Source organism: Macaca fascicularis, chromosome 10, assembly GCF_037993035.2.
Source record: "Macaca fascicularis isolate 582-1 chromosome 10, T2T-MFA8v1.1".
Classification (NCBI taxonomy): domain Eukaryota; kingdom Metazoa; phylum Chordata; class Mammalia; order Primates; family Cercopithecidae; genus Macaca; species Macaca fascicularis.
Window position 1 is genome coordinate 87,293,731 of NC_088384.1, and position 14,562 is coordinate 87,308,292.

The 14,562-nt window shown below is 35.1% G+C and overlaps 1 long non-coding RNA gene across 1 annotated transcript in view; it reads left to right on the forward strand.

Annotated features, from left to right (window-relative positions):
- LOC135965371 (uncharacterized) overlaps positions 1–14,562 on the forward strand; it is a 43,608-nt gene that overhangs the window by 22,351 nt on the left and 6,695 nt on the right. The window contains exon 2 of the long non-coding RNA XR_010578245.1: positions 6,195–6,310. This is a non-coding gene — a long non-coding RNA (uncharacterized lncRNA). The remainder of the gene's footprint in view (positions 1–6,194; positions 6,311–14,562) is intronic.

Consider the following 14,562-nt stretch of genomic DNA (forward strand, 5'->3'; position numbering starts at 1 on the left):
CATCAGGGAAATGCAAATCAAAACATTGTTTGACTCTCTGTTTTTAGACACATACACATTAAGGATTGTTATGTCTTCTTGGAGAAATGACCACTTTATTATTATAATAAGGTAATATTTTTTCCTCCATCTTCTTTCAGGATTTTTTCTTTATATTTTGTTTCATGGAGCTTGAATATGACGTGATTAGGGGTTTTTGTTTTTGTTTTTGTTTTTGTTTGTTTGTTTGTTTGTTTTTTTCATTTATCCTACTTAGTATTCTCTGAGCTTCTTGGATCTGTGGTTTGATGTTTGATATTAATTTGGGGAAAATGTTCTCTTTTTTTCATTTTAGTCTTTTAAGCTTTTTTTCTTTCTTTTTATTTTACTTTAAGTTCTGGGATACATGTGCAGAACGTGCAGGTTTGTTACATAGGTATACATGTGCCATGGTGGTTTGCTGCACCTATCAGCCTGTTATCTAGGTTTTAAACCCCATATGCATTAAGTATTTGTCCTAATGCTCTCCCTCTCATTTCCCCCTACCCTCCAACAGGCCACGGTGTGTTACATTCCCTTCCCTGTGTCCATGTGTTCTCATTGTTCAACTCCCACTTATGAGTGAGAACATGCAGTGTTTGGTTTTCTGTTCCTGTGTTAGTTTGCTAAGAATGATGGTTTCCAGCTTCATCTATGTCCCTGCAAAGGACATGAACTCATTCTTTTTTATGGCTGCATAGTATTCCATGGTGTATATGTGCCACATTTTCTTTATCCAATCTATCATTGATGGGCATTTGGGTTGGTTCCAATTCTTTGCTATTATAAATAGTGCTGAAATAAACATATGTGTGCATGTGTCTTTATAGTAGAATTATTTATAATTCTTTGGGTACATACTCAGTAATAAGATTGCTGGGTCAAAGGTATTTCTGGTTCTAGATCCTTGAGGAATCACCACACTGTCTTCCACAATGGTTGAACTAATTATACTCCCACTGAAAATTTTCAATTGTTGTTTTAAATATTTTTTCTGTTCCTTTCTCTTTCTTCTCCTTCTGGTATTCCCATTACATGTAGGTTACAGCTTTTGCAGTTGTCCCACAGTCCCTGGATATTCTTTACCTTTTTTTGTCTTTATATTATTTGCTTTTCAGCGAGTAAAGATTTTTCAGGCCAAAAGTGAAAGAAATCAATACAGAGAATAAGTTGGATATAGAAGCCACTTTTGATGGCTTTGCTAATTGTGGAGTGATTATATTAATATCTGATGTATTTGACTCCAAGACAAGCAGTATTTACTAGAGATAATGAAGGCCATTTCATAATGATGAAAGGGTCAATTCATTAGAAAGACTTGATGTATCTAATAATAGAACTTAAAAATACATGAAGTAAAGATGGACAAAAGTAACTTGAAAATAGACAAATCTGCAATCAGTTGGAATTTTATCATTCACTGTTGGTTATCGGTAGCATAACTAGACCAAACATTTAGTAAGAATGTAGCAAATGGCCGGACATGGTGGCTCACGCCTGTAATCCCAGCACTTTGGGAGGCCGAGGCGGGCAGATCATGAGGTCAGGAGTTCGAGACCAGCCTGGCCAACGTGGTGAAATCCCATCTCTACTAAAATACAAAAAAATTAGCCAGGCATGGTGGCGCACACCTGTAGTCCAAGCTACTCGGGAGGCTGAGGCAGGGGACTTGCTTGAACCCGGGAGGCAGAGGTTGCAGTGACCCAAGATCGTGCTACTGCACTCCAGCCTGGTGATAGAGCAAGACTCTGTCTCAAAAAAAAAAAAAAAAAAGAATGTAGCAAATCTGAATAACCACCTCTATCTAATTAACATGTATAGAACACTACATCCAATAACTACAGAATACCCATTTTTTTTCGCATGCACATGGAGTGCTTACTGAGATGGACAGTGTTGATTCTTTAAAGAAGTCCCTATAAATGTCAAAACACTAAAATATTGCAGAAATAATTGAAAAATAGCAAACAATTAAAAATGTGATATCTAGAAAAACATCAGTATTAAGCTGGAAACCAATAAAAATAAGATGTTAAGAAACATACCAAATATTTTGAAATTAACTAGCATACTTTTATTATTTAAAAGTATTTAAAATGTAATTAAAAATTTAAAAAGTATTATTTAAAATTATTTAAAAGCCATGTGTTAAAGATAAAATTATAGGAATAATTAATATGTATTTTGAACTGAAAGATAGTAAAATACAACATTTTATAATGTGTGAAATACAGCTCCTGCCTCGCTTAATGGAAAATCCTTAGCTGTAGATGCATATCATCAAAGAAGAAGGGTTTACAAACAAGAATTTTTTTCTTTACCTACTAGGGTTTCTACTGGGAATGCAAGGATATTTTAAAATAAAAAAGTAAATCAATGTATAGAGTTAGTTGGCCGGGCGCAGTGGCTCATGCCTGTAATCCCAGCACTTTGGAGGCCGGGGCGAGCAGATCATGAGGTCAGGAGTTTGAGACCACCCTGGCCAATGTGGTGAAACCCCGTCTCTACTAAAAATACAAAAACTAGCTGGGCATGGTGGCCCACGCCTGTAGTTCCAGCTACTTGGGAGGCTGAGGCAGGAGAATCTCTTGAACCCAGTAGGCAGAGGTTGCAGTGAGCTGAGATTGCACCACTGCACTCCAGCCTGGGCAATAGAGGGAGACTCCGTCTTGGAAAAAAAAAAAAAAGAGTTATTGTATTCCCTTGTTATCATTTTTATTTCCATAGGGTCTTCAGTGATATTCTTTGTTTTATTCCGCATGCTGATAATTTGTGTCTTCCTTTGTCAGTCTTGCTGAAGGTTTGTCAATGTTATTGATCTTTTCAAAGAAGCAGCTTTTTATTTCACTGATTTTCTCTATTGTTTTTCTGTTTCCAATTTCATTGATTTGTGCTGTTATCTTTATTATATTCTTTCTTCTGCTTACTTTGCATTTAATTTGCTCTTTTTCTAATTCAGGTGAGAGCTAAGATTATTGATTTGACATTTTTCTTCTTTTGTAATATAAGTATTTATTGCTCTAAATTTCTCTCTTGGCACTGCTTTAGCACAAATTATGAATATGTTATAGGTTCATTTTTATTTAATTCTATGTATATTTTATTCTTATTGAGACTTCTCTTTGACTTGGAAGTATGTTGTGTAATTTCCAGGTGTTTGGAGATTTTTCTGTTTTATTTCTGGTATTGATTTGTAGTTTGATTTCACTGTGTCAATCATATAGAAAATAAACTTTGTGTGATTTAAATTATTTTTAGTTGGTTGAGTATCCTTTTTTTACTTTTTTTTCTTTTTTCTTTTTTTTGCCTAGGATATAGTCTATCTTAGTATATAGTCTCTGAGCTCGAAAGGAATATTTATTCTGCTGTAGTTGAGTGGAAATGCTCCTTAAATGCCACGTGGATCCTGTGGTTAATGTTGTTGAGTTCTTCTATTGCTGTTACTGATGTTCTTTCTTGTTCTATCAATGCTGAGAAGAAGTGGGTGGTGATATCCCGATTGTGTTTTGCTTATTTCTCTCTTTAACTCTCTCAGTTATTGCTTCACATATTTTGCAGCTTTGTATTTTGCAGCATACAAATTTAGGTTTGCCGTATCTTTTTGGTGGATTGGACCTTTTGTCACTTTTTTCATCGTAATTTTTTTTGATGTTCGGAAGTCTACTTTATCTGGCATGAATATGGTCACTCCTGCAAACCTTTTATTAATGTTTGTATGGTATATCTTTTTCCATTCTTTTACTTATAACCTATTTATGTCATTATATTTGATGTGAGTTTCTTAATTGTTGGGTCATCTAAAAACGTACTTTGCCAATATTTATCTTTAAATTTTCACGTTTAGATCATTTAAATTTAATTAAATTATTGATATATTAATGCTTAAATCTTTCATTTTTTTGTTTTCTTTTTGCTTCTTTGTCTTGTTTTTCCTGCCATTTTGTGAGATATTTTTCCATGATTTAGAATTCCATTTTCATTTATCTACAATGTTTTCAAGTGTACCTCTTTGTATAGCTTTTGTAGTGATTGTTGTGTGTGCTACATTATATATCCATAACTTATTACAGTATACTGGTGTATCATTTAACCACATCAGATAAAATTTAGAGATTTTATCTCCCTTTATGTCTCTACGATAACCCCCATTTCTAATATAATTGACTTAAATATTTTTTCTGCCTATGCTGAGAATCACAATAGAGGGATAATTTTTGCTGTTACTGTCAAAAATAATTTAGAAAACTAAAAAGTAGGTAAAAAGTTTATTGCATTTCTGATGTTTTTGTTTTTTCTCTTCTTTTTTCCTTATGTTCCAAGATTCCTTTTTAAAAAAAAAAAATAAACAAAAAACTTTCTTTCACTGTGGAGGACTTCCTTTAGCTATTCTTTTAGGTATATCTACTAGTGATCACCCCCCGCTTTTTTTTTTTTCCAGTTTTCCTTCATTTGAGAATGTGTTTATTTGGTCCTCATTCTTGAAGGATATTTTCTTGGACATAGATATCTGGATTGAGACTTACTATTCTTGACGCACTTTAAAAATATTGTGCCACTTCCTCCTGCCCTTCGAAGTTTCTTATGAGAAATCTTTGAATTGCTTTTCTTCTCTTCTGGAATTCTAATAAAGGTATTTTGGTTCATCTATTGTTAAACTGGTGTTTCCATGTGGAAATGAGATCTGGGACTTCCTATTCTGCCATCTTGCTGATGTCACCCACTGTTTTTATTTTTCTGGAAATAGCTCAGCATCATTTGTGTCATTGTTCCTCCTTAGATAACATGTCCTTTTCCTCTGGCTACTTTTAAGATTTGTTCTCTGTCTTTGGTTTTCAGCAGTTTGAAATCCACTGTGTCTAGAAATTTTCTTTGAATTTGTCCTAATTAGACCTTGCTGAAGTTCTTGGATCAATTTTGCTATGTAGGAGGCTATTAGCTCTTATTTCTTCTGCTTCATTCTCTCCTTCCCTTCTTCTGGGGACCCAATTAAACCCATGTTGAATTATTCGATAATATCTCACATATCTCTGATGTTGTATTCAATTTTTCTTTTACTTTTTTTCTCTTTGTGTTCATTTGGGAAATTTCTATTCAAATGTTCATTAGAGTTTCAAGTAAAGTGATTGTTTTCTTTGCTTCTCCCAGTCTGCTGTTCAGTCCATTGAATGAATTATCCATTTCTGATATTGAGTTTTTAATTTGTATTGCTTTGTTTTGACTCATGGGTAAAATTCTCTATCTTATCAGTAAACACCAGTACTATTTACTTTCCCACCATATTCTTTAGCATATTTCCATCAGAGTTATCCTGAGTTTCTGGTTGATAATTCCATTGACTGGTTGATAATTCCATTGATAATTCAATTCCATTGACCGGGTGTTGATAATTTCCTTTCTGGACAATAAGTTATATTTTCTTTCTTTTTAAAAATATGTCATAACCTTTATTGTATGCCAGACATATAAAAGTTCAGTAGAGTTTTCAATAAATAATAATTACCTCCAAAAGGTAATTAATATTCTGTCTAGTATTGTTCTTCTGTCAAATTGCTAGAATAGTGAGTCACTCTGATTTGTTTCTGAGCTGGTTGCAGCTTTAGCTAAAGTCACCTTACCAGAGACTTCAAATATTTTAAGGTTGAATCAAAAATATCTCTTCAGCAGAGCCCGGAACCTGGGCATTTTACCAAAGTAATTTACCTTACTAATTCTCTTGGTTCTTAAATGGGTTTATGTTTTATTTTTAACTCCTAATCCACCTAAAACTAAATTTGAGCAAAGGTATAGGATGACTTTATGAGGAAAAAAGTGTTCAAACTGAAATTGGATGACCACTTTTAACTGTTTCACAGAGGCAATCATATATGAATTAAGAATTTTCCATTTCTTTTTTTCAGCTGCTACTTTGTTCATGAGGTTTCTGTTATTTATTATAGTCTAATAGCAAAAGTGAAACTTGTTTGGTAAAGAAAAATAAAGCAGGAAAACAAGCTAAAAGAAAATCAGTAACTTCCTCCACCAAAGCAATGTTTATACTATCATGTAAAACTTCACAGATGTGTTGGTGCGCATGTGTTTGTGTGTTTGTGTAAGTAATAAAGGATATATTCATTTATTATATTTATTCATTTCACAATTACTAATTGTGCATCTTCTCTCTGCCTGTTCTGATCAAGGAGCTAGGGATAAAGCAGTGAGAAAAACAATCGTCCATGGTCTCAGGAAGTTTATGCACAAGTCGACAATACTCCAAATCTGTGATTTCAGGAAATATTTTCAGGATAGACTACAGGTATATACTTTATGCTTTTGTTTGTTTTTAAAATTGTAATGATACTCTTTATAGAACTATTAAGCTACTTTCCGCCTACTCAATAAGACAATGTAAACTCCCAGCTAAAAGTCTCTTATTGTCTCTTTTCATATCCTCTGAAATGAACTGGAGGCAGTAAGAGAAGGAACAAGAGAGAATAAAACTACACATTTTAAACTTAAGAGAGTTTAATCCTATATCACATTCTATCTATAATCCACGATGTGCCAGGTAGAAAGTATAATAGACTGCAATGTGAAACAGAAAAACATGAAAAAGGTGTTTTGTTCGTTTATTACAAATTCAGGTTTCATTTTCTTATACAACATAAAGTCCAGAAATTATATAACAGCTTCACTATGCTAGTCAGCCTCTACTCTTCTGTTCACATACTGTTATCCAGTGTTTTTCCTTCATTGTTATAGATGGCAGCATTACCTCCAGCATTATGACTATGTTCCAAACAGGAGGAAGTGGAAGGCCAAAGTCAAGTGGGTGTCTACCACTTGAATATTTGGATCACTCCACCCCTCCCTTGAGTAATTTTTCCCAGAGACCCCACCAAAAACACATATCCTGTTTAAATATCATTGCCAATAATTGTGTCACATTCCACAACTGTGCGTTTAGGAAGTTTGGAACAGTTGCTTACGCGAGCATACTGTTGAACCCAAACCATCATTCTGACACAATACAGTGTAATAAGGAGCAAATAAACAGAAATGCCAAGAGCACATTCATGCCTCAGCAGATTGCATGTGGAACACTCAGTTCTCCAAGAAAGGTGGCACATCTTGCAGGGCCAAATTAATGATCCCTTTCTTGGAACATGAAGATCTGATTGTGCTGGCAGCCTGCAGGCATATCCCATGATTTGTGGAATATCATAGATATTTAGGAGAGAAACTTCATGTTCGTGCCACCATCCATTAGATGAGTAGGCTAAAGAAGTGGAGGATAGAAGAACTTTGTTGACTGGTGATAAATGCCACTACTTCTGATTTAAGTGAAGGATTTTGACAGCTGAAGAATATCAACCTATATCTCCTGGAGCATATAGGGGCTGCTTAATAACTCTGCCATCCTAGGACACAATATATTAATAGTTTAATCCTAAATGGATTAAATATACAGGCAGGACACACTGTTAATGTTAATGAGAAAGTATTCAGAGTTAATAACATTTTCATGCAAGCTACCTATTGCTCTGATCATTCCCCTGGTCCCTGTTCCAACAAGGCTTTTTTGTTGTTGTTATTTAGCTTTGTTTTAGTAAATAATTGACACAAATAGGCTAACTCCCTTCAAAAGTGTACAATCTGAGTATAACTATTTTAGTGTTTATGTAAGGATAATATAAGATAAATGGTAGATATATATGTGATAAACAGAAGATGATCAAATAATGCTCCTCTAAAATAACGCCATAAAATAGAATATTAAATTATTTATTATTTAATAGTATTATGCTGCTATATTTGTGTACTTTAGACTTCAGCTTTTTTATACTACAATAGATGAGGGTGTATCATAACTATATTTTGTCTCTGGAACATTCATTCTTCCTTCTATAATGTGAACTGGTTGCTTCCTATGTAGGCTATAAGAGCTGTCATCTTAGAATTTTGTTTTACTAATCACCTGAGTTGGCACAGATATTCCTGGAAATTATGTTTTCATTTTTTTCAGTTACTTTCTTTTTCTGCCTAGGTGATGACTTCTAAAGAAAGACTACGAGAAGTAAACTTCAGTATTATGCATTCCAGCAAACATGTTTTTTGTATCTTCACAGTTCAAGTATTTTAAAACAAAAGTTTTGGACAAGTTTGCACACATAAAATGGCTCAGTATACATGTAAAATATGAATAAACAATCTTGGCTGGCTATCTATTTGAGAAAATCTTTAATATGACTGAAAATAAATGAAGAAAGGCACATTAGAATAACTATTATTTAGGGGCTGGAGAGAGTTTCAAGAGTGTATTCCATCCATAAAGCAATAATATCATGCTATGTAAGGAAAAGTAGTAAACTCTTGGAAATTAGAAAAATGATTAACAGGCATATTTGAAGATAAAGTGAGAAAATCTTTGAAATCTAAAAATGGGTGCTGACAAGTTGATGGGTGCAGCACACCAACATGGCACAAGTATACATATGTAACAAACCTGCACGTTATGCACATGTACCCTAGAACTTAAAGTATAATAATAATAAAAAATAAATAAAAATAAATAAATAAATAAGAAAAAAATAATAATTCAATAATGGTGCTTGGATAGCTGGCTAGACATATGCAGAAGAATGAAAGGGACTCCTGCCCTTCACCATATATAAAAATTGACTCAAGTTGGATTAGAGATTTAAGTGTAAGATCCAAAACTTTAAGAATCCTAGAGGAGCTGGGCATGGTGACTCAAACCTGTAATCCCAGCACTTTTGGAGGCCGAGGCTGGCAGATCATGAGGTCAGGAGTTTGAGACCAGCCTGACCAACATGGTGAAACCCCATCTCTAGTAAAAATACAAAAATTAGCCGAGCGTGGTGGCATGCGCCTGTAATCCCAGCTACTCAGGAGGCTGAGGCAGGAGGACAGCTTGAACCCAGAGGGCGTAGGTTGCAGTGATCTGAGATCGCGCCACTTCACTCCAGCCTGGGCGACAGAGTGAGACTCCATCTCAAAAAAAAAAAAAAAGAAAAAGAAAAAAAGAACCATAGAAGAAAACCTAGAAAACACCACTCTCAACATCACCTTGGAAAATAATTTATGACTAAGTTCTCAAAGGCAATTGGAAAAAACAAAAACCAAAAATTGGAAAGTGGGACTTAATTAAACTTCTACACAGCAAAACTCTCAACAGAGTGAACAGATAACCTATAGAATGGGAGAAAATATTAGCAAACTATACATCCAACAAAGATCTAATATCCAGAATCTATAAGGCAATTAAACAATTCAATAAAAAAACTCATAAAAAAATGGGCAAAGGACATACACAGACACTTCTCAAAGGAAGACATATAAGCTCTCAACAAACATATGAAAAAATGCTCGTCATTACTAATCATCAGAGCAATGCAAATCAAAACCATGACTTGATACCGTTTCGCAACAGTCAGAATGACAATTATTCAAACGTGAAAAACAAACAAACAAAAAGCAGATGCTGGTGAGGTTGCAGAGAAAAGTGAACATTTATACACTCTTGGTGGGAATGTAAATTAGCTCAGCCAGTTTGAAAGCAGTTTGGAGATTTCTTAAGGAACTTAACAATAGAGCTACCATTCAGCCCAGCAATCTCATTACTGGGTATCTATGCAAAAGAAAACAAATAATTCCACCAAGAAGACAGATGCAGTTATATGCTCATCACAGCACTATTCACAATAGCAAAGACATGAAATCAACCTATATGCCCATCTATGGTGGACTGGATAAAGAAAATGTGTCATATATACACCATCAAATACTATGCAGCCATGATAAAGAATGAAATTATGCCCTTTGCAGCAACATGGATGCAGCTGGATGTCATAATACTAAGTGAATTAACACAGGAACAGAAACCAAACACTATATATTCTCTTATAAGTGGAGGCTAAACATTGAGTACTGATGGACATAAAGATGAAAACAACAGACACTGGGTACTACTGGGTGGGCAGTGGACAAGGTTTGATAAACTTACTACTGGGTACTATGCTCAGACCTGTGTGACAGAATCATTCATGTCCCAAACCTCAGCATCATGCAATATACCCAGGTAACAAACCTGCACATGTATCCTCTGAATCTAAAATGAAAGTTGAAAAAAGAGAGAAAGGCAATTAATACATGATGGGATTAAAGCAGTAGCCATTACATGGTGACTTGAATTCCTCTGGGGTAAAGGCCCCACCCTGAGACAAAAAAGATTATGAAAGGCATTAAAACATACTAAAAACTAAATTAGATCTAGTTTGACCACAATTCATCTAACCTACATATGAAGAACCCACATTTGGGGTAAAACCCACATATCCTAACTGCACTCAGGCCATAAGTATACAATGCCAACAACATGCATGGTGAATTAAACTACATAGGTGCATAAGACAGACTTTTTAGGGGCATTAGGTGTCAGTTCAGGCATCATGGAACAAGCTGAATTCCCTCTTAGTGAAGCCTCTAGAGGAAATATTAGTGGACTAAAATGAGCAGATTGGAGAGAATTCTTTTCTAGGAGGAAGGCAAAAGATGAGGGTCATCCTGAGAAAGCGATGAGGCTTTATTAAAATGAAACAAGTAGACTCAAAAATAATGCTAGATAATGCTAAGATCCAACGTTGGGAAAAGGCTTGTACCCTGATCCAACAGTGCCTTTTGACTATTTTAATTACAGATGAAGGTCAAAGCAACCATGGGGAAATAGCACTACACTCTAGTTGCTGAGGAAAAAGGGGCACACTTATGGGAATCTCATGGGCCTTCAAACTTATGAAAGATCTCTCAGGGCATTTGTAAATGTGCACTGATGCACTATGAATTATTCTTGCCCCATTAGAGCTTAGAATAAGACATATTCTGCAGTACAGTTAGCAGGGACTGAAGCTATCTGAATATCACCTGTGACCTCCCACAGGAGGGTGGGGAGGTCTTACTATATAAAATCACACAATGGAAACCATTCTCTGTCCAAGCTTGAAAACTAAAACTGGGTGGCTGTCTTTGTCCTCCACTGACATGGAAGCCAGAAATAATCAAATCATTCTAACAATTATAACAATGCTTGTCCATAAGAATATCTTGTATATAAGCAGGGACTGTTTCTGTTGGAGAGGCATAGCAAAACTTATGTAAGTTTAACTAATTTGTTCTATGAATGAAACTAAATTGTTCCATGACCATATTGCTATACAGTGTGACACTATTATTGTTGGTAAGATTCAACCACCTTATTAAATAAGTCATAGGATTGTACTGATACTGATGATCAAATGTGTTGAGAGATTGCGTTAAGCCTCCTCAGGATGTATTACCAATGGAAAATGACTAGCCTAAGGAAGAATTGGATTTAGTTAACCATAAACTAATTTCTAGGCTAAATAATTCTGTAGCTGTAAGATTAAAGTGGTAGATCAAGGGGAGAAACAAATAACAAATCAGTACAAAAACATGAAAATTCATGTAATGGCTTTATGAAATAGATTAGTTGTTTTTTCAGTCTTTATCCCTACCCCACACTGGCTTCTCCAAATGTGTTTGAGCATAGCACAACCATAGTATATTGGGCCTTCCACTGCTATATTTTATCTAGAGATCTTTCTTCATACTGATACTATTTCTAGTTCTGTTATATAAATGCTATACTAAATGTAGATGCTCAGAAATATAGAACTGTTTTGCTGAAAGACAGCCTAGGCCAAGGGGCATGGGGTGGACTGTGTAATAGAGGGTTAACTCAGAAGATTTGGGGTTGTCCTAACCCTGCATATTTCAAAGGTCCTGGCAGATAATCTCTGAGCCCTTTAAGTATCCTGCCTGATAAAATGTCTTTGTATACCTGAGAGTTGGCCCAAGCCAAATAGTTTATGCTAACAATGTGATTTATGGTGAATAAATCACATGTTTTTCTATGACTGGGGCTTCAGGCCAAGCTGTATTAGCTTGACTACTAAGGTCAGGGACTGAAGATTGAGTAGCTAAATTCATTCTTGGGGATGCTACATGCTTATGTGATTGACTCCCACTGAAAATGACTGGCACCATTTTGCACTTATTGTCATACCTTATGGTTGGAAGAATTGAGTTCTATTCATGTGATTCTGGAGGGAGAGTACAACTGAAAGCTCATACCTGTTTTTTCCTAGACATCACCCTGTGCACTTTCTACCTTTGCTGACTTTAATCTGTATCTCCTAACTGTATTAAGCTGTAACCATGAGTATAATTGTTTTTATAGGTCTGGTGAGTTTTTCTAGTGAGTCATCAAACCTGAGGGTGATCTTGGAGACCCCTCAATACAGCTAAACGTATATAACAATGGAGTAGAATTGTGAGCCAAGAAATAAACTCTAACACTTATTTTTCTTTATAACTTCAACTTTTATTTTAGATACATGGGATACAGGTACAGGTTTGTTACATGGGTATATTGTGTGATGCTGTCATTTGGGTTATGTTTCCTGTCACTCGGGTAGTAAGCATAGTACCCAATAGTTTATCAACCCATGCCCCCTTCCTCCCTCCTCCCTCTAGTAATCCACATTGTCTATTGTTTCCATCTTTATGTCCATGCCTACACAATGTTTTGCTCCTACTTTTAAGTGAGAGCATACAGTATTTGGTTTTCTGTTCCGGCATTAATTTCCTTAGAATTATGGTCTCCAGCTACAGAAAACATGATTTCATTCTTTTTTATAGATGCATAGTACTTCATGCTGTATGTATAACACATTGTCTTTATCCAATCCACCGTTGATGATTGACGAGAACATATGTTGATTTTATGCTTTACTATTGGGAATAGTGTTGCAATGAACATATAGGTGCACGTGTCTTTTTGGTAGAATGATTTGTTTTCTTTTGCATAGATACCCGCTAATGAGATTGCTGGATCAAATGGTAGCTCTAATTTTAAGTTCCTTGAGAAATCTCCAAACTGCTTTCCAAACTGGCAGAACTAATTTTTGTTCCCACCAAGAGTGTATGTGTTTCATTTTCTCTACAGATTCACTAGCATCTGTTATTATTTGACTTTTGAATAATGGCCATTCTGACTGGTATGAGATGGTATCTAATTGTTTTGATTTGCCTTTCTTTGATGATTAGTGATGATGAGAATTCTTCATGTTTTTTGGCCACTTGTATGTCTTTTGAGAAGTGTCTGTTTATAACTTTTGCCCATTTTTAATGGGATATTGTTTTTTGCTTATCGAATTAATTTCCTTATAGATTCTGGATATTAGACCTTTAGTGGATGTGTAGTTTGTGAATAATTTCTCCCATTCTGTAGGTTGTCTGTTTACTTTGTTGAGAGTTTCTTTTGCTGTGCAGAAGCTCTTTAGTTTAATTAGGTCCCACTTGCCAATTTTTGTTTTTGTTGCAATTGCTTTTGGAGACTTAGCCAAGAATTCTTTACCAATGTGGATGTTGAGAAGGGTATTTCCAGGTTTTCTTCCAGGATTCTTATAGTTTAAGATCTTACATTTAAATATTTAATCCTTGTGGAGTTAATTTTTATATTTGGTGAAGGGCAGGGGTCCACTTTCATTCTTCTACATATGGTTAGCCAGTTACCCAAGCATTATTTATTGAATAGGGGGTCTTTTCCCTGTGCTTATTTTTGTTGTCTTTGTCAAAGATCAGGTGTCTGTAGGTGTGTGGCTTCATTTCTGGGTTGTCTATTCTGTTCCATTAGTGATATATCTATTTTTGTACCAGTATCAGCTGTTTTGGTTACTGTGGGTTTATAATATAGTTTGAAGTCGGGTAATGTGATGCCTCTGGCTTTGTTCCCTTTGTTTAAGATTGCTTTGGTGATTTGGGTACTTTTTGGATTCTATGTGAATGGTAGAATAGTTTTTTTATAATTCTGTGAAAAATAGTTTTTGTACTTTGATAGAAATAGTATTGAATCTGTAGATTGCTTTGGACGGTAAAGGCGTTTAAATGGCATTGATCTTTTTGATACATGAGTATGGAATTGTTTATATTTATTTGTATCATCTCTGATTTCTTTCAGAATTATTTTGTAGTTCTCCTTGTGGAGACCTTTCACTTCCTTGGTTAGCTGTATTCCTAGGGATTTTCATTTTTTAATGGCTATGATAAATGGGACTGTGTTCTTGATTGGACTCTCAGGTTGAAGGTTATTGGTGCATAGAAATGTACATTGATATTGTATCCTGAGACTTTACAGAAGTTGTTTATCAGTATTATCAGCCTGTTGCCAGAGTATTTAGGGCTTTCCAGGTGTAGAATCATATCATGAGCAATGAGGGATAGTTTGACTTCTTCTTTTCCTATTTGGATGCCTTTTATTTCTTTCTCTTGCCTGATTGCTCTAGTAGCACTTCCAGTACTATGTTGAATAGGCATGGTGAGAGTGGGCATCCTTGTCTTGTTGCAGTTCTGAAAGGCAATGGTTCTGGCTTTTACCAGTTCAGAATGATCGTGGCTATGGGTTTTTCATAGATGCTCATTATTTTATGGTATGTTCCTTCAGTGCCTAGTCTGTTGTGGGTTTTT